Source organism: Danio aesculapii, chromosome 8, assembly GCF_903798145.1.
Source record: "Danio aesculapii chromosome 8, fDanAes4.1, whole genome shotgun sequence".
NCBI lineage: Eukaryota > Metazoa > Chordata > Actinopteri > Cypriniformes > Danionidae > Danio > Danio aesculapii.
In genome coordinates, this window is record NC_079442.1 from 43,281,205 (window position 1) to 43,307,102 (window position 25,898).

The following is a 25,898-nucleotide window of genomic DNA, read 5'->3' on the forward strand; positions in this document are numbered from 1 at the left end:
TATATATATTGTGTGTATATATATATATATATATATATATATATATATATATATATATATATATATATATATATATATATATATATATATATATATATATATATATATATATATATATACACACACACAGTTGAATTCAGAATTATTAGCCCCCCATTTGAATTTTTTTTTCTTTTTAAATATTTCCCAAATGATGTTTAACAGAGCAAGGAAATTTTCACAGTATGTCTGATAATATTTTTTCTTCTGGAGAAAGTCTTATTTGTTTTATTTCAGTATTTTCATTTTATTTAAAAGCAGTTTTTAATTTTCTAAAAGCCATTTTAAGGTCAAAATTATTAGCCCCTTAAAGCTATGTTTTTTTTCGATAGTCTACAGAACAAACCGTCGTTATACAATAACTTGCCTAATTACCCTAACCTGCCTAGTTAACCTGATTAACCCAGTTAAGCCTTTAAATGTCACTTTAAGCTGTAAAGAAGTGTCTTGAAAAATTTCTAGTAAAATATTATTTACTTTCATCATGGCAAAGATAAAATAAATCAGTTATTAGAAATGAGTTATTAAAACTATTATGTTTAGAAATGTGTTGAAAAAATCTGCTCTCCGTTAAACAGAAAAAAAAAAATAAACGGGGGCTAATAGTTCAGGGGGGCTAATAATTCTGACTTCAACTGTATATATACAGGGCTTAATTTGTGCCAGAACAAGCTGGATCCGCCACCACTGAAATCTGGTCCGACACCTCATTTAACCGATCTCCCTTCTCACATGCACACCCCTATATATATACACATATATATATATTCGAGCCCTGATCGGGAGGTAATGTCCGATTCTAATCGAGTCTGAAACAGCGTAGTTGGGCCCGATTTTCAATCACCAGATCGGATCTGGACATCCCTATCATTTGCTTTTCATTTGATGCGCTTGAGCTCAACCACTCTTTCCGGCAGAGCTGTGATAAAACAAATCACTATAGGCTGTTTAGTTTTTTAAAAGGGGAGGAGCTACTCTATGCCCCACCCACTCATCATGTTTCGGTCAAGATTAAGTCAAACATCGAATAAAACTGCATATGTCAAAGCACTTCACGGGACTTTGAAGTCATGCAAATTGTCTACACTGTAAAAATCATATGATCAATTAGTCCTGACAGCATATGTTTTTAGGTCATTGTAACTTATTAAACTAAGTTAATCATGTTCTAACTTAATTTTATAAGTTATGCAAGCTGTTGTAAGTCAGATTAACCTAATATAAGTTCATTGGACTCATAAAGTTCATTCGATTCAGCTTAAACATTTAAAGCAACTAGGATTTTTTTAACAGTGTACTATAAATAGGTCAAAAAATCTATTTTTGGTTAGTAATATGCACTGCTCAGCACCTCATTTAGTCAACATTACAGGAGATTTTCAAAGTATTTGGATTGTTAAATAATCATCTTGCACTTATATTGTCTAGCCTTACATCAACTGAAATATTGAATAAATAATATAATATCGAATATAAATATTTTTCACAAAATTGACACATGACTGGTTTTGTGGCCCATCATCACAAATAATCGAGGGAAAATAATCTTAATTACTATAATATCGATATAGTCTGTTTTAAATGAAGGCTTCTCTCTAAATGTTTTTAGTACTGCAGTACTTGTGTCAGTATTATAATTACTTCTCAAACTGCTCAAACGACCCTGCATTTAGTTTTAAAATGAGTCTATTCCATAAAAGCTCACTTATGTTTTCCCTTCCGTTACCACTGTGATAAGTTCGCACTTCTCAGCGAGAGAGAAAAAAAAACAGTGAGTCATAAATTTGCAGATTAATGCGTGTGATTCATAAGTTGGCTTTTGTGCTTGTGTGGTGTTTCTTTTTTTACCCAGAATCCTGGTTTTGTGTGCAGTTCAATCACAAAGCTGGCTTCTCCACATGATGACTCAGAGATCTCAACTCTCTCCGAGATGAAGATATGCACGACTCCCCTCCTGGAGAGAAGAAAACCAACAGTACTCACAAATGCCAGGAAGAAGACCATAAAGGTAAAAATCTAACGCATAAGTAACTGAATGGCAACAAGGTTTAATATATATTTAAAAATATATAAAATATTTAACAAAATAGGCAATAATAATACTAATTATACTACTAATAATTAGTATTTATTATTATTTATGTAGTTTGAAGTCTGATGTTTAAGAAAATAATAAGGCCTTACTTACTAATCAATTCTTTCTCTGTGTTTTTACTGAACTGTTTCATGGTTTGATTTAGGAAAATGAAGAAGAAGAACTCTTAATATTATACAAATAGATTGACATCAATTTACCTTCATTGTTAGACACTTATCTTCATATAGTGCTATTTTTTTATATGAAATTATGATTTTTTTTCTCCATGACATGGACTTGTTAGACATTTTTTTAATAAATGGTGTGTCACAAAACTTAATTTTATAGTGGTTCAAAAAAAGTTAAATATGCAAAAAAAACTTTCATGTAACTGGTGCACATCATGGGCTACAATTGCAGGATCTGGATGGTAAAGTCTGGTAAAGATTGGATACAGCTGCAGATACTGATATCAATACAGCATAAATTTTGTGAAACTGTATAATGATAATTAATATTTTTACATTACTGGGAGGGTTGGATTTAAGGTTAGGGTAGGGTAGGCATCAATATAATACAATGTAATGGGTAATTTAATAAATAATACTCTGTATAATCTGTTTTTACATTACTGTGATGGTTGGGTTTATTCAATTCAATTCACCTTTATTTGTATAGCGCTTATACAATGTAGAATGTGTCAAAACATCTTCACATTAAAGGTCATAGTAAATAGGAACAGTGTAGTTCAGTTTGTAGTGTTTAAGTTCAGTTCAGTTTAGCTCAGTTCAGTGTGGTTTAAAAATCACTACTGAGAGTCCAAACAATGAGAATCCAACGATGCGCAGCTCTATAGATCCCGAACCATGCAAGCCAGTGGCGACAGCGGCGAGGAAAAAAAAAATTCACTAATTGGCGAAGTGAAGAAAAAAAAACCTTGAGAGAAACCAGACTCAGTTGGGCACGACCATTTTAATTTCTCTGCTGGCCAAACGTCGGTGCAGAGCTGCAGTCTCAGCGGCAGAGGCTGGAAGCTGGCCTCAGCGAAGTCTCGTCTGTCCCTGGAGCGTCACAGGAATCAGTCTTATGTTCTCCACTCCTCCATGACCACCACAGCAGCTGCACAGGATACGGCCTGGTCCAGGATATGGAAACCTTGGGATCATCTCGTCGTTGGTCTTGGATCGAATCAGTGACTCTGCATAGTCTGAGGCCCTCGGGAAGAGTATCCCCAGGTGGAAATGGAAAATAAAGAGAATAATTAGCGTAGCTGCTGTTCATAGTGTACATAAACAAGATGCAGAAACCTGTGTGGAAACCCGCTAAGTGGTGCACTGAGTGTATGCTTTACTAAACAGATAGGTCTTTAATCTAGTTTTGAATTGGGAGAGTGTGTCTGAGCCTCGGACGTTATCAGGAAGGCTATTCCAGAGTTTAGGAGCCATAAATGAGAAGGCTCGACCTCCTTTACTCGACTATGCTATTCTAGGTATTATCAGAAGCCCTGAGTTTTGAGATCTTAAAGAGCAAGTTGGATTGTAGCAAGACAGAATGTTGGTTAGATAAACAGGAGCTAGATTATTTAAAGCTTTATATGTAAGAAGCAATATTTTAAATTCAATACGAAACTTAACAGGCAGCCAGTGTAAGGAGGATAAAATTGGGGTGATGTGATCAAATTTTCTAGACCTGGTTAGAACTCTGGCAGCTGCATTTTGTACTAATTGAAGTTTGTTAATAGAGGATGCTGGGCAGCCAGCAAAGTCAGCCTAGAAGTCATAAAAGCATGGACTAGCTTTTCTGCATCTGAGATGGATAGCATACTTCGTAACTTAACGATATTTCTCAGATGATAGAAAGCAGATTTTCAAAAGTTAAGTTGCTGTCTAATATGACACCCAGATCTTTTATAGTAAAGCTAACGCTAACTTTGTATCCCTGTAATTGTAGGTCGAGTTGTGAGATCTGCTGTGTACATGATTTAGCCCAATAAGTAATAATTCTGTTTTGTTTGAGTATAAGAGAAGATAATTGTTGGTCATCCAGTCTTTAACATCTTTAATACACTCAGTTAGCTTAGACAGTTTAGACGTCTCATCAGGTTTAGTTGAAATATATAATTGAGTATCATCTGCATAGCAGTGAAAGCTGATCCCATGTCTTCTAATAATGTCTCCCAGGGGTAGCATGTATATTGTAAACAGCAAAGGGCCTAAAACTGATCCTTGAGGCACCCCATACTTTACTGGGCTGACTTGTGAAGGCTGTCCATTAATATTCACAAACTGGTAATGGTCAGCTAAGTATGACTTAAACCATTGTAGAGCCTGTCCCTGGACACCTGTAGAATTTAAGTGATTTATGAGGATATTGTGGTCAGTGGTGTCAAATGCCGCACTAAAATCGATTAAAACTAATAGCGAGATGCACCCTTGGTCAGCAGCTAAGAGTAAATCGTTGGTTATTTTCACTAATGCAGTTTTTGTACTGTGATGAGCTCTGAAACCTGACTGAAACACTTCAAAAACATTGTTCATCTGCAGAAAGGAGCATAATTGGGCAGAAACAACTTTTTCTAGTATTTTAGACATAAATGGAAGATTTGAAATAGGCCTATAATTAGCTAAGTTGCTGGAGTCTAGTTGCGGTTTCTTAATAATAGGCTTAATAACAGCTAGCATGTAAGAATTTGGAACATGGCCTAAAGATAAAGAAGAGTTGACAACGTTAAGAAGAGGTTCTCCTATAACAGGTAGCAATGGGGTATATGCCGAAGCATGCTAATAGGACTTTTAATTTGCCAGTAACCTGGGTTGAGCGTTTTCGATAAAGTGTATGCCAGTGCAAATTCAGCGCTTTTAAGGTTTGTTTTCTTTAAAAATCAGCGATCTCCACTGGCTGAGTGATATCCGATATAAAGTGGGTCTCTGATTGTACAAGAAGCACTGCATTAAATTACATTTTCCCCGCCATGTCTTTACAATATGAGCATTTATTTTACCCCAGTATATTCAATGGAGCTTCTGCGCTAGCCTGCCGTTTCTGACGGGCGCGTGCGAGCAAACGGCTTTTTGTCTCGTTTTACGCTTGAGCAACTGAATGAATGCCAAAGTCTGTTTACCTGATTGTATTTGAATTACATTACAAATCGATGCTGTAAAAGGAACTGTATAAAACGGAAAAAAATTCACAATAATGGGTCACCGGAAGTTTATCAGTATGGGAAAAACACTAGCTCGGGATATACCCTATTCTTTCAGTAACTTTGTTGGAATTGGGTCCAATATACACGTAGCTGATTTAGAGCTATTTATAATTTCATCTAGCTCTTCCTGTTCTATGATTTTGAAGCACTGTAGGTTAGTTTGATTCAGTTGGATGTTTACTGGGTCTGAAGTATAGGGCGGTGCAGAAAGCTTAATATCTCCTATTTTCTGCCTAAAGCTTTTATTTTATCACTGAAAAAATTTAAGTCATCACTACTAATTTGCAGTGGAACATTTTGTTCCAAAGACGACCGATTATTTGTTAATTTAGCAATGGTGTTAAATAAGAATCTAGGATTGTTATGATTATTTTCTATCAGTTTGCGGAGGTGCTCAGCCCTGGCAGATTATAGAACTATTTACGTTCCAGGGCATGGGTTGCTGTTTTGAGAAAATCAATGACCTCAATTACATAAGACAGAATTAGATCTAGTGTATGTTTTAAGCGATGGGTTGGACCAATAACGTTTTGCTTTATCCCTAGTGAATGTAGTAAATCCATAAACGCAAGCCCTAATGTGTCGTTATCGTCACCTATGTGGATGTTAAAGTCTACTACAATTAGAATTTTATCAGTTTTAACTATAGTAAGTCAGAAATAAAATCAGAAAAAAAAATTGACATAGGGTCCTGGGCATCTATATATGGTGATTAGAGCGAGAGATAACATAGGTTTTTGCATAGTGTCCGGAAGCATAATATTAAGCGCTAATACTTCAGAGGAGTTAAACATAAGTCCGTTTCTCTGATTAAAATTAAGAATATCACTAAAGATTGATGCAACTCCACCACCACGACCAGTTTGATGAGCCTCATGTTTATATAGGAATCCTGGAGGAGTTGCTTCATTTAAACTAATATAATCATTTTGTTTCAGCCAGGTTTCAGTGAGACAGAGTCCATTAAGATTGTTATCTGTTATTATTTCATTTATGATAAGTGCTTTAGGTGCTAGCTTAATAGATTATTTCTGGAGCACACAGTACGTTTATTTCTTGATCTAATAATACGAGGAACAGACACAGTCTCTATGGGGTTAGCCAGATATATATTACTGTTATTTAGGTGGGACGAACCAGAGTCTATATGGCTAAAATGAGAATTTTGTGAATTTTTACTTACTAGTCAGATAGAGTGAAGTATTCTGGAGATGTTGTCTGACAGGAGTTTAGCTCCAGCTTGACTGGGGTGCAGGCCGTCAGCACGGAAAAACCTTATGCGCTCCTAGAAAAGATTCCAGTTATTGGCAAAAAACAATTTCTGTTAATAGCCATACATTGAGTTTAGGGTTAAGGTAGTGGTAGGCATCAATAAAATACAATTTAATGGGTAATTTAATGAATAATACTCTGTATAATCTGTTTTACTTTACTTTGATGGGACTTTTTGAGATGGGGTTAAGGTGGGAGTAGGCGTTAATGAAGTACAATTTAATGGGTAATTTAATAAATAATATGAATAATACTCTGTATAATCTGTTTTTACTTTACTGTGATGGTTAGATTTAAGGTTAAGGTAGTGGTAGGTATCAATAAAATACAATGTAATGGGTAATTTAATAAATAATACTCTGTATAATCTGTTTTTACTTTACTGTGATGGTTGGGTTTAGGGTTAAGGTAGTGGTAGGCATCAATAAAATACAATTTAATGGGTAATTTAATAAATAATACTCTGTATAATCTGTTTTTACATTACTGTGATAGTTGGATTTATGGCTAGGGTAGGGGTAGGCATCAATAAATTACAATTTAATGGAAAATGCAATGAATAATACTTGGTATAATCTGTTTTTACATTACTGTGATGGTTGGATTTAAGGTTAGGGTAGGCGTCAATAAAATACAATTGAATGGGTAATTTAATAAGTAATATGAACAACACCCGGTATAATTACTGCTTTTACATTACTGTGATGGTTGGATTTAAGGTTAGGGTAGGGGTAGGTATCAAAATACAATTTTATAGGTACTTTAATGAATAATTCTTGGTATAATCTGTTTTGACATTACTGTTATGGTTGGGATTTGGGTTAAGGAGGGAGTAGGTGTTAACAAAGTACAAGTCCTTCAACTAATTAAATTTTTCTGTGGAAATTTACCATTTAAAATCAGAAAATTGTGTCACACCAGAGGACGTGGTTTTCAGTGAGAAAATTAATTAAGTATATGGATGAAAGAAATGACTGCTATTTACTAAAATATCCACTTGTAAATTTAAGCCTTAGACATTTATTCATGATTTTACGATTTTCTTTTTATTTTACAAGAGCTGTAATTTACTGAACTATGTTTGAGAGTCACACCATAAGACATACACTACCTGACAAAAGTCTTGTCATTGATCCCAGTTGCAAGAGCAACAAATATTAACTTGACTTCTAGTTGATCATTTGGAAAAGTGGCAGAAGGCAGATTTTTCTGATGAACTGCATCCCAATCATCACAAATACTGCAGAAGACTTATTGGAACCCGCATGGACCCAAGATTCTTACAGAAATCAGTCAAGTTTGGTGAAGGAAAAATCATTGTTTGGGGTTACATTCAGTATCGGGGCATGCGAGAGGTATGCAGAGTGGATGGCAACATCAACAGTCGGATAAATCGCGCTATTCACACATAAATAGACGTGAGAAAACATTTTGAGTTTACTCGCTTCATTTGCGCGTCAAATTCACTGAGCAATAAACACGGATTCGCATCATGGGCGGGGCTTCTGTCTGCCCGGTGACTGTAGCTTCATTGCTAAATGGCTAACATGGATTTTATAGAGAGAATAACTGTGTTTATGTGCTTTATGAAGGCTGAAAAACAGCATTGTATCTGAGTCCACTAGATCCTTTGAGAGGTGAACCCAGCACTGTCTGTGAGTTCATCAACTCCTCCAGAAACTATATCTGGATGATGGAAGCTTTCAGCGGTGCTTCTGACTAAGCCGAGCACAGTTTGATGAACTGTTGTCAGTGTTTGCAGGAGGATTTTCCCCAACAACACCAACAACAGGTGCTACGACATGATCACACCCCCACAAGAGCAAGCTCCTAATTGGTTAACGCGGCTTGAATGTCAGATGAAGTTTAGATTCAGATTCGAAACACGCAATACGCACGTCAATCGCGCAAAATGCTCAACTCGCGCCACGTCATTCGCCGCCTCATTCATGCGTACCGCTCCGCAGGATGTCTATTCGCGTCTTTGCATTGACTTACCATGTAAATTACTCGCGTTTGACGCTTCTTCCGCATCTAGTGTGAATGCAGCATTATACTTCAAGCCTCCACATCAAAGTTCCTGAAAGCAAAGGAGTTGCTCCAGGACTGACCAGCCCGGTCACCAGACATGAACATTATTGAGCATGTCTGGGGTAAGATGAAGGAGGAGGCATTGAAGATGAATCCAAAAATGATGTATTCTGGGAGTCCTGCAAGAACGCTTTGTTGACTTTATTAATAAGTTAGAGTCATTGCAGAGATGTATAGATGCAGTCGTCCAAGCTCGTGGGAGTCATACACAATATTCATTATTTTTCCACTGCACCATGACTTTATATTTTATACTGTGCATTATTTTCTATGCACAGTATAAAAGTGACACTACTTTTGACCTTACTGTCCTGAATAAATAATTAAAAATCAAGGCATGATCATATTTTATTTTGGTAAAATAAGTAATCTATTCATATATGCCACTTCTGATACCAAATGATCAACTAGAGTTATCAAGTTATTATTTGTTGTTCCTAAAATGTGGATAGGCGACAAGACTTTTGTCAAGTTTAGATAATTTTATCAAAAAATGTAATAACAGCACTTTTTATAACAATAGGTCCAATGAAGGCAAAGAAATGTTTGACAATTTACTACATCTTAAATGACGACGACACTAATTATATTCATTTTTGTCATGAGTCACGTCAACGACCCATAAATGAACAGGAATGATAACCAAACGCCATTGATTACTATCATTCAAACCGCGGCTCGTTCCAGATGAGCACAGGTATAAATTAGAGCTCTTTTATGCATGTCAGAAAGGCACTCTTTCTTCACATCCACATTTAAGTCTCGCACCTCATCTTACAATGCACTGCGGGACTTACTCAGGCTGATTTAATAGAGCCGGTTTAACTGCTGCGGCTCGCTATAATGAGTCACCTTCTACATGCACTTCAGCGCTGATTATGGACTCCGCTTAGGTAAGAGTGAAAGGCGCTGGGAAATGGAGACGCGGTGGGTGTCTATGTAATATAAAGCTGTATGAAGGTATGACATCGCTGACGTCTTTGGCTGCCGGCTCAGCAGAGGAGAGAGTGACAGTCGCCCGCTGCCCCGGCTCATCTGACACCAACAGTGCTCTTTTATTAGCCCACCATGATAAAGACGACTCAAGTGCTGGTTTGAAACTTCAGACCTCATTCCTTCTGTATCTTTAAGTGTGCAAATCCCTCTCTCTGCTGATTGGAGGGAGGGGAAACCAGGGGACTTCAAAGCCTGTGGGAAAGGCTACTGGGAGAGCAGGGGTTTACACAGGGTCAACTTTCATGTGGGTAGAAACAAGAGGTCAGAGTTCGCTGACATACCTGTTCAGCATTCCTTGGCCCTCCTTCAGGAAATGACCCTTACTTGTCTCAATTTGGGGGGCCTCCTGAAAGCAGAGCCTTTTTTTTGGGAGAGCGCACAGGATTAAATCATTGTCTCTGTTGGGGAAGGAAAGTCTGAGATGGAGGGCTGTTAAAAGGGCTGTGGGTTTTTTTTTTCCCATTCAAGTTGTTTTGTCTGGATTGGAGGCTATAAACAAGTAACACGGATATGACTCATTTCATATCAAAATAAACATGCTGAATCATTGGAAGGCGATGGTTATAGGCAGCTAAATTTGAAACTACAGCTGTCAGTTGTCTCTATTAGGAAAGACAAATGGCTAATAAATCACTTTGATAACTATTTCCTGCAGACAGCAGTGGAACTCAATGGAAAACTGAACATCTCCTGCTCTCCATTTTGTTATTCTTTATTATTCTTATACTTTTATAATGAAGAACAATGCTCAAATTTGCCAAAACTATAGAAGCCTGTTCCCACCACTGAATAATAAAAATGAATGAATAAATAAATAAAAATTATAAAGTCAATTCTGACGTTATAAATCGGAATTCTGACTTTATAACTCAGAATTGCGACTTTATAACAAAAAAATTCTCACTTTAACACTCGGAATTCTGACTTTATAACTCGGCATTCTGACTATAACTCGAAATTCTGACTTTTCAACTCAGAATTATGACTTTATAACTCGGAATTCTGACTATAACTCGAAATTCTGACTTTTTAACTCAGAATTGTGACTTTATAACTCGGAATTGCGACTTTATAACTAAAAAATTCTCACTTTAACGCTCGGAATTGTGACTTTAGAACTCCGCATTCTGACTTTAAAACTTGTAATTGTGACTTTATAACTCGTAATTGTGACTATAACTCGAAATTCTGACTTTTAACTCAGAATTGTGACTTTATAACTCGGAATTGCGACTTTATTACTCGGAATTGCGACTTTATAACTAAAAAATTCTCACTTTAACGCTCGGAATTGTGACTTTAGAAATCCGCATTCTGACTTTAAAACTTGTAATTGTGACTTTATAACTCGTAATTGTGACTATAACTCGAAATTCTGACTTTTTAACTCAGAATTGTGACTTTATAACTCGTAATTGTGACTATAACTCGAAATTCTGACTTTTAACTCAGAATTGTGACTTTATAACTCGTAATTGTGACTTTATAACTTGGAATTCTGACTATAACTTGAAATTCTGACTTTTTAACTCAGAATTGTGACTTTATAACCTGGAATTGCGACTTTATAACTCGGAATTCTGACTTTATAATTCGCAATTATGACTTTATAACTTGGAATGGTGACTATAACTTGGAATTCTGACTTTAAAACTCAGAATTCTGACTTTATAACTCGGAATTGCAACTTTTTAACTCGGAATTCTGACTTTATACTTCGCAATTCTTACTTTATAACTTGGAACCGTGACTATAACTTGGATTTCAGACTTTATAATTCAGAGTTCTGAGTTTAAAACTCAGAATTGTGATTTTATAACTCAGAATTGCAATTACTTTATAACTCGGAATTGTGACTTTATAACTCTAACTTTATAATATATATATATATAATGCTTACTGTGTGAAGCCTTTTAATTCAAAACATCTAGAAATATTGAGCTATATCTGTCAGTCAAACTGATAGTCCCGCCCTATTGCTACACCATTGGTTAAGTCAATGTTATTGTTGAGCTGTTCTAAAACATCAAACAAACTATCAACCACCACAGTAATGTTTTGGTATTACCACAGAGACATAATGTTTACACTTTTCAAGTCACCCTGCAAATTGTGTGCATCTATTTCCTGATCATCAAGTGAATGTATTCTGGCAAACAAATCACCTCTATTAAATTAATATCATATAAAAAATGTACATTACTGTACATAAAACTCATGCTGTTTGACTTTTTTATACTGTATGGTGCAATTGTGAAGGTCAGGACATGCGTAAAGCACACACTAATCATTTCAAAATGCTATTCTCCATTCAGCCACCTGTCAGTCAGACTGATAGCCCCGCCCTAACGTCACAACATTGGTCAAGCTGTCCTAAAACATCAAACTATCAAGACCTCAGAGAATCTGTACCACAGAGACATAATGTTTACACAAGAAGTCACCCTGCAAATTGCTTACTTCTATTTCCTGATCATCAAGTGAAAGTATTTTGGCAAGCAAATCACCTCTTTAAAGTCTCTCTGTGTATAAAAGTGCTACCTCTGGGTGCAAATATTCACATTGTTTGACTTTTTTGTATGATGCAGTTGTGAAAGCCAGGACACACATAAGGCACTCTAATGATTTTCAAAAAGATTTCCTCCTTTCTGGCATCTGTCAGTCAAACTCATAGCCCTGCCCTAATGCCAGCCATTGGTCGAGTGGTCCAGAAACATTAAACTATCAAGACAATTTATTTTTTTTTTGATTGATAGCACTAAGAGACACAATGTTTACACTTTTCAGGAAGTCACCCTGCAAATTGCTTGCTTCTGTTTCCTCGTCATTAGGTAAGTATGTTAACAAACAAACTACCTCTATTTAGTCTCATATAAAAGTGCCTCTGGGTGTAAAAATTCATGTTGTTTTTACTTTTATACACTCACCGGCCATTTTATTAGGTACACCTGTCCAACTGCTTGTTAACGCAAATTTATAATCAGCCATTCACATGGCAGCAACTGAATGCATTTTGGCATGTAGACATGGTCAAGATGATCTGCTGCAGTTCAAACCAAGCATCAGAATGGGGAAGAAAGGTGATTTAAGTGACTTTGAACATGGCATGGTTGTTGGTGCCAGACGGGCTGATCTGAGTATTTCAGAAACTGCAGATCTACTGGGATTTTCACGCACGACCAGCTCTAGGCTTTACAGAGAATGGTCAGAAAAAGAGAATATCCAGTAAGCGGCAGTTCTGTGGGCGCAAATGCCTTGTTAATGCTAGAGGTCGGAGAAGAATGGCCAGACTGGTTCCAGCTGATAGAAAGGCAATAGTAGCTCAAATAACCACTCATTACAACTGAGGTATGCAGAAGAGCATCTCTGAACGCACAACACGTCGGATGGCGGATGGGCTATAGCAGCAGAAGACCACACCGGGTGCCACTCCTGTCAGCTTACAACAGGAAACTGAGGCTACAATTCACACAGGCTCACCAAAATTGGACAATAGAAGATTGAAAAACGTTGCCTGGTCTGATGAGTCTTGATTTCTGCTGCGACATTCAGATGGTAGGGTCAGAATTTGGCGTTAACAACATGAAAGCATGGATCCATCCTGCCTTGTATCAACAGTTCAGGCTGGTGGTGGTGGTGTAATGGTGTGGGGGATATTTTCTTGGCACACTTTGGGCCTATTAGTACCAATTGAGCATCGTGTCAACGCCACAGCCTACCTGAGCATTGTTGCTGACCATGTCCATCCCTTTATGACCACAGTGTACCCATATTCTGATGGCTACTTCCAGCAGGATAACACGCCATGTCATAAATCATGAATCATCTCAGCCTGGTTTCTTGAATATGACAATGAGTTCACTGTACTCAAATGGCCTCCACGGTCACCAGAGCTCAATCCAATAGAGCACCTTTAGGATGTTGTGGAACAGGAGATTTACATTATGGATGTGCATCCAACCAATCTGCAGCAACTGTGTGATGCTATCATGCCAATATGGAGCAAAATCTCTGAGAAATATTTCCAGTACCTTGTTGAATCTACGCCACAAAGGATTAAGGCAGTTCTGAAGGCATAAGGGGTCCAACCTGTTTCTAGTAAGTGGTACCTAATAAAGTGGTTGGCGAGTGTATGTGAAGCAGTTTTGAAGGTCAGGAATGTCAACACCATTAAGCACATAGCATGTATAAAGCACTCTAATGATTCCAAAAGCTTTTCTCTTTCTGCAACCTATCAGTCAAACTTATGGTCCCGCCCTAATGCCACAACATTGGTCGAGCTGTCCTGAAACATCAAACAATCAAGGCATTTTTACACTTTTCAGAAAATCAGCCTGAAAATTATCTGTTTCTGTTGACTAATTATTTCAGCAAACAAATAGCCTTTATTAAAGGGATAGTTCACGCAAAAATAAAAACTCTGTCATCATTTAATCACCCTTCGTTGGTCCAAAACCTATTTGAACTTTATGTCATGTCAAACAAAATAATATATTTTGAATAACACTTCTAGCTGCACCCATTGATTTCCATAGTATTATTTTTAAACTATGAAAGCCAATGAGAATGAGAACATTCTTCAACATATCTTCTTTTGAGTTCAACAGAAAAAAAAAACCATAATGGTTAAAACCACATGATGGAGAGTAAATGATGAGCACTTTTGGGTGAACTATCCCTTTAAGTCTGTTAGTAGACAATAATAAACTTTGAAGAATGCTGCTAGCTACACCCATTGACTTCCATAGTATTTTTTTCTACTATGAAATCCAATGAGTGCCACCAACCAACATTCTTCAAAACATCTTCTTTTGTGTTCAACAGAAGAAACTTATAATGATTAAAACCACACAAGAGAGTAAATAATGAGCATTTTAGATGAATTATCCCTTTAAGTCTTTTTGTATACAATAATATAAATTTTTTTCTACTATGAAGGCCAATAAGTGCCACCAACCAACATTCTTCAAAATATCTTTTTTTGTGTTCAACATAGGAAGGAAACTCAATGGTTTAAACCACATGAACGAGAGTAAATGATGAGCATTTTTAGGTGAACTATCCCTTTAAGTCTCTTTGTATACAATAATATATTTTGAAGAATGCTGCTAGCTGCACCCATTGACTTCCATAGTATTTTTTCTACTATGAAAACCAATAAGTGCAACCAAACAACGTTCTTCAAAATATCTTCTTTTGTGTTTAACAGAAGAAACTCATAGTGATTAAAACCACAAAAAGAGAGGAAATAATAAAATTTTTTGGGTGACCTATCTCTAAGTTTTTTTGTATACAATAATATATATATATATATATTTTTCTACTATAAAAGCCAATAAGTGCCACCAATCAACATTCTTCAAAATATCTTCTTTTGTGTTCAACAGACGAAAATCATAATGATTAAAAATCACACAAAAGGGAGTAAATAATGAGCATTTTTGGGTGAACTATCCCTTTAAGTCTCTTTGTATACAGTAATATCTTTTTTCTACTATGAAAGCCAATAAGTGTCACCAACCAACATTTTTCAAAATATCTACTTTTGTGTTCAACATAAGAAGGAAACTCAATGTTTTAAACCACATGATGGAGAGTAAATGACGAGCACTTTTGGGTGAACTATCCCTTTAAGTCTCTTTGTATACAATAATATATTTTAAAGAATGCTGCTAGCTGCACCCATTGAGTTCCATAGTATTTTTTCTACTATGAAAACCAATAAGTGCAAGCAACCAACGTTCTTCAAAATATCTTCTTTGGTGTTTAACAGAAGAAACTCACAGTGATTAAAACCCACACAAAAGAGAGGAAATAATGAGCAGTTTTGGGTGAAAAATCGCTTTAAGTCTTTTTGTATACAATAACATATCTTTTTTTTCTACTATGAAAGCCAAAAAGTGCCACCAACCAACATTCTTCAAAATATCTTCTTTTGTGTTCAACAGACAAAACTCATAATGATTAAAATCACACTAAAGAGAGGAAATAATGAGCATTTTTAAGTGAACTATCCATTTAAGTCTCTGTTTATTTAAAAGATCCACCCTCTAGGTCTAAAAACAAATTCACATTCTTTGTATTTGATATTGTTGTGAAGGTCAGGAATGTCACTCTGCTTTGTGTCCCAGACAGCGTCCTATCATTTAAGCACTGCATGGCAGGCTTTCCTGGCCTGCCTCCCGCTTTAGCAGATCTGACGATAGTCCCTCACTACTGTAATGCTTTTAGAGGTCGCAGAGCGGCAAATTACCTTCTGGAATGCGATTCAGTTCGGGATGGCCAGGAATTTGCTGAAGCGGTAGCAGCGTATGTCATCTCTCTACCCAGGCAGAAACAGCGCAAGTGCATTTGTCTGCATGTATGAATGCAGCGGTCACGTTTAGTGCGTTTGTCTGCATGTATGAGCAGTCACGTTTAGCCAGTCGCCATAAACAGGTGACCATGATAGCAAAACAGATTATGAAGTGCCCGTCTGATGCATCACCATCACATGGATGGATATCACCATGTGTTTTTCTGCTCTGTAGTACATATGACCCGCTGCCTCTGTTTGTTTTTGTGTTCATCTCATTTTCAGTCAGGGGGATTTTTCCGAGTCATTTCCTCGTGATAATCGTGGCTCAACTGAATCAAAACACAGACGCTCATCCGTCAGCCATTACTCAACCGTAACCTCATGGTAAAGCCCCACATGAGCTAAACACTTCCTCTTGATTTGCATCATGAATGAATCCAACTGTCCAACCGCCTTGCCAAGCAACAGCCAATCAGCAGTGTTTGGCAACAGGAAGCTCTGTGACCTCATCGTAGACAATCGCGGTTCCAGCTCCCGAAAGGAAAAACAGATGTAGAGTCTGAACTAGATTCATGCTCGCCGCTTATTTCCCCTTTGCCCTGATTAAGTGATGTAATTTCAAAGTGTTTTTGGAGTTTCAGGCTAAAAAAAAAAAAAGCAAAGCAGAACAGTGAACTATTATTTTCCATTCAGACCTCAGAGCATATGATGTTCCTTTGTGTGGGATTAACTGTTTCATTAAAGCCCCCTGGAGAAAGGACGTTTTCTTCCCCTACCAGGTCACACACTGTTCTAAACATGAAAGAACAAAAAAGTACTTGACAATCAGTCCTAACAATAGTTGCTCTTTTAATCAACCGCACTTAAAATAGAAAGTTTCATATGCTTATACTTTATTTAATTGACTTTAAAATGCAGGCAAGGAGGGTGGCACGGTGGCTCAGTGGTTAGCACTGTCACCTCACAGAAAGAAGGTCGCTAGTTCGAGTCCTGGACTAGTTGGCATTTCTGTGTAGAGTTTGCATGTTCTCCCCGTGTTTGAGTGGGTTACCTCTGGGTGCTTCGGTTTCCCCTACAGTCCAAAGACATGCGGTATAGTATGAATGTGTGTGAATGGGTGTTTCCCAGTATTGGATTGTGGCTCGAAGGCAAAGGTGTATAAAGTACTAAAGACCCAGACTTAAGTAAAAGTACAAGTGCTCTATCAAAAAAGTGACTTAAGTGGAAGTTGAAGTGCTCTTTAAGCACCATACTTAAGTGGAAGTACTAAAGTATTCAACATTTTTTGTACTTAAGTATTGCAAGTAGTTTATTTCAAATTTTACTACTCAAGTACTCAAAGTAAAAGTACAAGTATTGTGTAAAGTGGTTATTAAAGAAAGTAAAGAAAATATCTTTTTTGGGGGCACATGATTAAGCAGAATGAAAAGAAACATGGCTTACGATACTGTTTTTTTTCCGCGCTTGAATCACAGATCTGACAGATCATAACAGCTTTAAAGGGCACCTATGGGGACAAATCTACTTTTAAAGCTGTTTGGACAGACATATATGTAGGTATAGTGTATAGACTGTCATATTGGGGTGATATAAACACACCCAGTCCTTTTTTTTCAATTTGACAACATAAAAACGGTGGACCAATTGGAGTTGTTTTCAAACCAACCGCAACTTGACGTAGGAGTACAGTCTCCCCGCCCACTAATATTGATTGACAGGCGTGCATTAACGTGTCTCCGTAGTAATGCATATAATCATATCAACAAGACAGGACGAGCGCAAAGCAACCGGGAATAAAAGGTCTGTTCAGTTCGCTAGGATCATCAATCATCATCAAATGTGATCAAGAGTGAGTTTTCCAAGTTTAAAATGTTTTAAAACAGAGCACGTGTGTAATGAATTACAGCGATTCATCAGCTGTAAACGGAAGTTCTAAACGTTCTACCGGAAGAAGCTGGTTGCTATGGCACCCTCCATGCAGTAGCCAAGAAAAAGGTGTATAATTGTAACGAGTAGGGGTGTGAATTTACACTGGTCTCACGGTTTGGTTACGGTTATCATGCCATCGATTCGGTTCAATTCGATATCTCGGTGCATCTCGTCGCATTGACGATGCTTTCCATACATAATTAGATTTTTTCTTCACAACACAAGAATTTTTAAATTAAAATCTATAAATATATTAATATTCATATATTATTTGTAATACAATTTTGTTCTTTAATACAGCAGTAAGATATATGAACTGTACCCCTAGTTTGACCTGCTCAAAGAAAACACTTTTTCTGAATGTATCAAACAAAACTCCAATACATGCACAGAAGACAGCATGAGCATTTATAGCAAATAAACTAATGTAAATATTACAGTGCTTTTTGAGCACTGTCAAGCGTGGTCTTATACGCCTATGATTGTTATTGTCTGCACCTGCTCAACAGAAAGGGCTGCGATCGGCTTTAGAAATGAAAGCGCTGTTCACCGATGAGTGACGCAGGAAGAACAGCCGCGGTTACAGTCTGTATGTGCATAATACACGGTTATCACAGGTAATCCATAATAGACACAGTGGAGAAAACTCGCACCTCAGGCACGCTCGTGTCTGGATCCACAAGTATTGCTTATATAGCCAAGAGGAGAAGAAAAGTTACCTCACGAACAGGCCAGCGAGTCAAATGTGCAAAGTGAGAGAAGAGAGAGGCAGAGATGGATTTTTACAGCATTCCTCCGTAGTAGTGAAATAGCGGCTCGTGTGCTGTGCCGCCTTCATTGTAGTAAGAGTGTTATTTACTCGCCTTTGCCTCTTTCGCCATAGTATTATACTGCGACATCGCTCATAGGAGATAAATGACGTCAGTATGTAATAACCGGTTATGATCTATCACTGAACCGACATCAATCATTTCTTCATTCCTCTGTGGCGACCGCTGATAAAGAAGGGACCAAGCTGAAGGAAAATGAATGAATGAATATAGAGAGACACTAAAAACAGCGGAGACACTTGCCATGATTTTGGCACTATTTCTTTGACGTAGAGTGTCGTGGGGATTCGTTAACGACAAATGGGCGTCATGACACAAGATTCAATTTCTTCGCGTGTAATGTGGCATAGTTCTCGACGACCGTTAATATGCCTGTGACGCCTCACGACAACATCGCAGAAAGTCTAGCATGTTTAATTTTTTCTCGTTTTTCGCAGTTCTGTCACGTGGGTGATATAATTTCTCGGTTATATCAGTGGGTGGTCAGGTAATTAAAAACATAGGCTGCATATTTACTTATGGGGGGGGTCACGTGGGTGGATTAGATCAATTATTGGTTATGCAAACGTTACCTTTTCTAAAAAATTAAGGTGTTTTAAGCAATTTTATCTGACAGACTGGCACAAATGCAGACATCTTCATTCTTCATTTTATACATAACTGACCAACAAAAGATACATTAAATTGAAGTTAAAAATTATAGCAAACAAAATTCGTAAAAAAATTATATGTGAATTATATTTTTCTTTGTGCCCATCCACTACTCAACTATATGGGTGGATTATTTGTTTCGCTCTGTGGAAAATAAGGATTTAATGAATGCTCCACTGTGATTGTATCACAAATCTCAGTTATATATTTGCAAATGTTTTAATACGTCATTATTTTCCGATTTGTCCATGCTGCTGCTTGAGCTTTCATTTTCTCCGTCTCACTCTCGGCAAGTTAAGGTGAGGGAATGTTTAATAAGAAACCCATGGCAGGAAAATCTACATTTAGATTTAAAAGAAAATATCCTAATATTAAAAAAGGAATTATAAGTTTGATCCCATCCATGTCGTAACGAATGCCCTTAAAATAATGTAGTCATTAGCTGTCTGCAAGCATCAGTGTTTATTAAGATTGAAATAAGATAAAAAAATTTAATTGACATAAGAAATATTGTTATAGCAACACTTGTGACTGCTTTGGGAAATAACGCTCGTCGTAGACGTCATGGGATAACTGATCGTGAAGGAACGTGTAGTCTGGCACATTTGATACCAACGACAAGTCAAGATTTTATCAAGAAAAAAAAAAAAAGCATAATCTGACAGTGATTTTTGTTACCGACAGTAAAAATCGTGTGATCTGATCAGGGCTTAATGAATGAATGAATACAGGGAGACACTAAACGCAGCAATAAAGATAAATTCTAAACAAAAAACACAAATCAGAGATAATTCAGGAATCGTTGCACGCAGAAGAAGACAACAAACTTCGCAATTTATGACGCCGGTGTCTGCAGTCCTTTAAGGTAATCAAAAATCACAGTTTACATGGTAGACAGAATATTGTCTTAATCATATTAAAATCGTGAATTGATGTCCATGTAAACGTGCTCAGTGAAAGTGCCAGATGATGTCGCAAGCTGTCAAAGGCATTCCTCTGCCTTTAAGTTGATTCTATGTGCCCACAAACGTTCATTAAGTTTAACACGTTTCCCCTTACACGTAAAGCATCTTCATGTTGCTGTGTCAAAATCCTTGCTTGTAAAATATAGCCACACTTCAGTTTAAGCAAATGTGATGAACGCGATAATGTGTGTTGATGAATTTGAAGTGAGTCGCTCACTGGATGCGCTGTACTGTGCATGTTGTCTACGTACGTGCATTCCCTAAGCAACAAGTGCCTAACATCGCCAACGATGTCTGTATCCCTCAAAGTTTTTTAGAATTAAATACTCAGAGATAATGTGACACAACGCAGAGCTATGTGTGCTTTTGGTGTACCCCATGATGCTTCTTACATCCTTGTCGCAGCACCAGTGGCCACCGAAATTCATATGCTGATTCGGTAACATCGGGCTTCGGTACCCAACCCAAACTCGGTGTAGATTTCCTCTCTTACTTTTAGTAACAGACAAATTCACTCACTTCTGTCATGCTTGGTGTCAATAAATATACTCATATCATCATTTGGATCATGTGCAGAACAAAGCGTCTAAATTTAAGTCTGACATTTACGGCAACTCTCACATGATTAAACTATATCTACAGTGTTTCATTTATTAATGTGAAGTTCTCGTCTCTAGTTGTTCTCCCTCTGACTCAACATGCCGCCCACTGTACACATTCACAGCCGCGTGTCTCCAAGACTCAATCGAATAGAGAAATCTCCTGCATGAATGTTTACAGTACACCACACACGTTCCAGAGCATATGTAGTCTTTGCGTGTCACCTTTACGAAGGGTGTGTGAGATGTGTGTATAAGCAAACACCTATGTATCAATCAAAGGGTGTTCCCTTAACATCGACAAAGTTCCCTGTAGTAAAATAAAATCAGACTGTTGACTGGTGCTTCACCAGGACAGAAGTTACACCCAACAGTCAAATAGACATCAGAGAAACAGACGTCAATGAAAACAGTGCAAGCCATTTGCTCAGGGCTTAAGAAAACTCCTATTGATCCGGGTGGGAAGACGCAGCATTTGGTTGTCGGAGGCGTAAATTATACAAATCTTTTATTCGAAGATACAAGCCGATCGATTGGGGCGTGTGCCGCATTGGAGGTATTGATTAACACCAGCAGGAACCATATGCCTCGCTTTCACCTTCCTTTGGGAATTACCTTTTTTTTCTCTGTTAGGCTTTCTCTGTTGTTTATCGGTGAATAAAGAAAAAGGAAGCCCATAGTGGGGGTAATAAAGCATTGAGACTTGAATACTGGTGCGGGGTCAAAAGACTAAAAGGCCTGTTCACACTGAGAACAGAAAAGCAAAACGAATCGCACACAAAAGGTCTATTCACATCAAGAGTGAAACGAAAAAGCACTGCATTCATTCGCATGCTTTAATGTAAAATACAAGTCATACCACAATACAAACAGCACTCGCTTTAATGCAAAATAAAACTCAGATTAAAGGAAAATGGCTTCTTTGTTCTTGGATAGAGGAAGCTTTAAAGGGATATTCAGTACAAAAATGGAAATTCTGTCATTATTTACTCACCCGTCATGACGTCCCAAACATGTTTGAGTTTCCTTCTTCTGTGGAACATGGAAGAGGATATTTTTAATCTTGTATTTTTGTGCTTACACATGAAAATCGGTGGCGTCCAATCATGTTTCTTTCTCTTTTTAAATTGTGTATGTTCCATGTATGAACATTTACAGCAGCTTCAGGCAAAGAAGAACAAACAATGTGTAAATATAAATAAATTGGACATTTAAATCATCCCACATGCAAAAATACTATAGTAATTTATAGTAAATACTATAGTGCTTTTTGAATCATACAATAGCACTTGATTTAATCTGTTTTTGTAAATCTTTAGTTCCTTTGATAATACATCAGTAACTATAAGCAAATAAATACAAATATATATTTTTTGTATTATACTACAATACACCAGTTTACTGTAGTAGCTAAAGTATAGTACAGCATTTATTACAGATTATCAGTCCAATTTAGTTAATACTACAGTTTTCATTAATTAAGGGTTGTAAAAATATTATTACACAATATAATACACTACTACAGTTCAGAACTACTATAGTTTTTCCTTTGGGATTTAATTTAAATTAATAAATGTAAAATGCATACAGTTGAAACCAGAAGTTTCATTCTCTGTATAAAAAGGCACATAACCATTTAAAAAAAAGTCAGATGTTGATGTGACTAAACTTTTTCTCTTTTAGGTGAGTTAGGATTATCAAATTTGTTTCTGTTATGCCTAATAGAAGAATAATGAGAGAGATAATTCTAGAGAAACTGTTATAACTTTTCTTGAAAGTCAAAAGCTTACATACAATAAGATTATTATGCCTCTGAAAAAGCTCAGATGATGGTGTCAAGGTTTTGGAAGTTTCTCATTGGCTAATTTGACAACATTTGAGTTAACTGGAGGCACAACTGTAGATTAGTATTTAAGGAAAACCTCAAACACACTGCTTCCTTGTGTGACAACATGGGAAAATCAACAAGCCAGAATCAACTGAAAATAGCTGGGAAATACACTGGAAAAAAGACTAATTTTTGGAGACATGTCCTGTGGTCTGATGGAACTGAGATGAACTGTTTGGCCTAAATGACCAGTGTTAATGACAAGCCTAGGAATAATATCCTAACTGTGAAGTTTGGGGGCAGCAGTATCATGTTGTGGGGCTGTTTTGCAGCAGGAGGGACTGGTCCACTTCACAGCATAGATGGCATCATAAAGAAAGAACATTAAGTTGAAATACTGAAGCAACATCTCAAGACATTAGCCAAGAAAATTAAAACTTGGCCACAAATGGGTCTTCCATATGGATCATGACCCTAAGCATACTGGCAAATTAGTTAAAATGTGCTTTAAGGACAACAGAGTGAATGTTTTGGAGTGGCTATCACAAAGCCCTGATCTCAATCCTATAGAAAATTTGTGGGCAGAGTTGAAAAAGCTTGTGCTAGCAAGACAGCCTACAAATCTGATTCTGTTACACCAGCTCTGTCAGGAGGAATGGGCCAAAATTCCTGCAAACTATTGTGAGAAGCTTGTGGAAGGATACCCAAAACATTTGACCAAAGTTATACAGTTTAAAAGCAAAGTAAAAAAATACCAAGGAAATGTATGTAAACTTTTGACTGTCTAGAAATTAATAAAAAATTCTCTCAAGCAAATGTAAATCATTTAGGTAATCCTAACGGACCTAAAATGGTAAACGTTTAGTATGATTTACCATCAGACATTTTTTAAAAAATGGTTATGTTCCTTTTTTTAGAGTGTATGTAAACGTCTGGTTTAACTGTATGTTTTCGACATTTAAATCACAATTTAAAAAAATGTTTAAGTTAATAAAATAAAAAATATACTAATTAACTGACAGAAAATGAGAAAGCAGTTTTTTAATGGACGCCAATGGAAGAGAGGCTTTAATTGATTAAATAAACTGTTTTTTTGAGAACAGCGTATCACATAAGAAATCAACAGCTTCATATCTTCAATATGTTTTCCTTTGCTGTTTACACCAGTAAAAAAAGCTGTTTTTGATAAATAATTCATTTTTCATTCATTTCTTTGCGCTCCCCACATGAAAAACACTATAGTAATTTATAGTAAATACTGTAGTGTTTTTGATCCAGACTATAGTACTTGAATAATTCTGTTGTGTTATTTCTATAGTTTCTATGGTAACACAACAACTATTGTAATATAAACAATTAACCCAATACTGTAATGTTCTACAAATGAGGGTAAATTATACTACAATATACCACAGTTTACTGTAGTAAAAACTAAAGTATGTTACAGTATTTATTACAGCTTATCAGTTCACTATGGTTAACATTAAATGATGATTTAGCATTCATCGACAGAGTTGTAAATACTATAATATATATACAGTAATACTACAGTAAGGTTCAAAATCAATATAATATTTACTATAAATCACTATAGTATTTTTTAAGACATACTGACTGTCGCAACTGAAGCCTGTATATGAGTGCTTACGAAAGGCACAGTGACCTAAGTTTGTTTAAGTTAGCTGTTTAAGTCTGTTTAAGTTAGCTGTTTAAGTCTGTTTAAGTTAGCTGTTTAAGTCTGTTTAAGTTAGCTCAAACAGAATGTTGTTGTTTTTTGTTCATTGGTGTAGATGCTAATATGGTAATAATTGTTTAAAACATGAAAATTTAGCATTTTTGCACAGTTGCTTTAGCTTATTGAAAACAATACTATAGTAATTTATAGTAAATACTGTAGTGTTTTTGAACAATACCGTAGTATAGTACTTGAATTAATCTGTTGTGATGACTATTGTTGCTATGTAACACAACAGTTATTGCAATATAAACAATTGTACTGTGGTATATTACAATATACTGCAGTTTACTGTAGTATAATAAGGGTATATTACATTACAATATGCCACAGTTTACTGTAGTAAAAACTAAAGTGCACTGCAGCATTTATTACAGTTTATCAGTTCACTATAGTTAACACTAACTATTAGCATTCATTGATAGAGTTGTATACTATACACAGTATAATACACTTTACAATAGTATAGTTCAAAAACAATGTAACGTTTACTATAAATTACTATAGTATTTTTATGACATACTGACTGTCACACAACTCAAGGGTGCTTACGAAATGCACAGATGATATAAGTCAGCCGTTATGCTAACAAACAGAATATTTGTTCATTGGTTTGGATAATAATATAGTCCTATAATAAAAATTTGCATTTTACAGTTGCTTTAGCTTATTGAAAAAAATACTATAGTAATTTATAGTAAATACTCTTGTGTTTTTGTATGACCACCTGACTGTCGCACAACTCAAGGCTGCAATGAGTGCTTACAAAGGGCACATGTGATCCAAGTTAGCCGTTGTGCTCCCAAACAGAATGTTGGTGTTTTTCATTAGTGTGGATGCTAATATAGTCCTTTAAAACATGAACATTTTGCGTTTTACCAGTTGCTTTAGCTTATTTAATGTACCACGCATCACACACATGGCTGCCTTTAACCTTCTGAATTCATCGTCTGATGGCTAAAGTGATATGAAATGTTGTGTGACACACATGCTAATAACTTACAGTGTCAGAGGAGTAGTGTTTGGATGGGACTGAGGTTTATGACAGGGTCAGAGAGATGAGACAGGCCTGGGTCCACATGTGCCAGGCTCACATGCCAGCCTGACACACTGGGCACGTCACCGGAGAGCTCAGCTTCTAGATATGCGCCTCTGTTCCAAGACCACAGTTCACTTGATGGAGGATCTCGGTTATGAAGTGTCAGATTTGTCCCAGATGTTCTGCCTTATGGGAAATACAGACAGGAGGAAATTAGAACATTTCTGGCAGAGCAAGAATATGAATTAATTTGAAGTAATAAAATGAAACTTATAGCTTGGGAGGATTTGATGAGAAATTAGCTCACGCTGAAATCTAAGGACCAAACGGACTTTTCTAGGACT

The 25,898-nt window shown here is 36.5% G+C and overlaps 1 long non-coding RNA gene across 1 annotated transcript; it reads right to left on the reverse strand.

The window, feature by feature from the left end:
- Nucleotides 1-1,615: 1,615 nt before the first annotated feature.
- Nucleotides 1,616-25,734, reverse strand: LOC130234159 (uncharacterized). The gene is made up of 3 exons (XR_008838266.1): nt 25,519-25,734; nt 21,947-21,984; nt 1,616-1,993 (listed from the first exon to the last, which is right to left on the reverse strand). It is a non-coding gene; the product is annotated as an uncharacterized LOC130234159 (long non-coding RNA).
- Between the last annotated feature and the right edge of the window lie 164 nt (nt 25,735-25,898).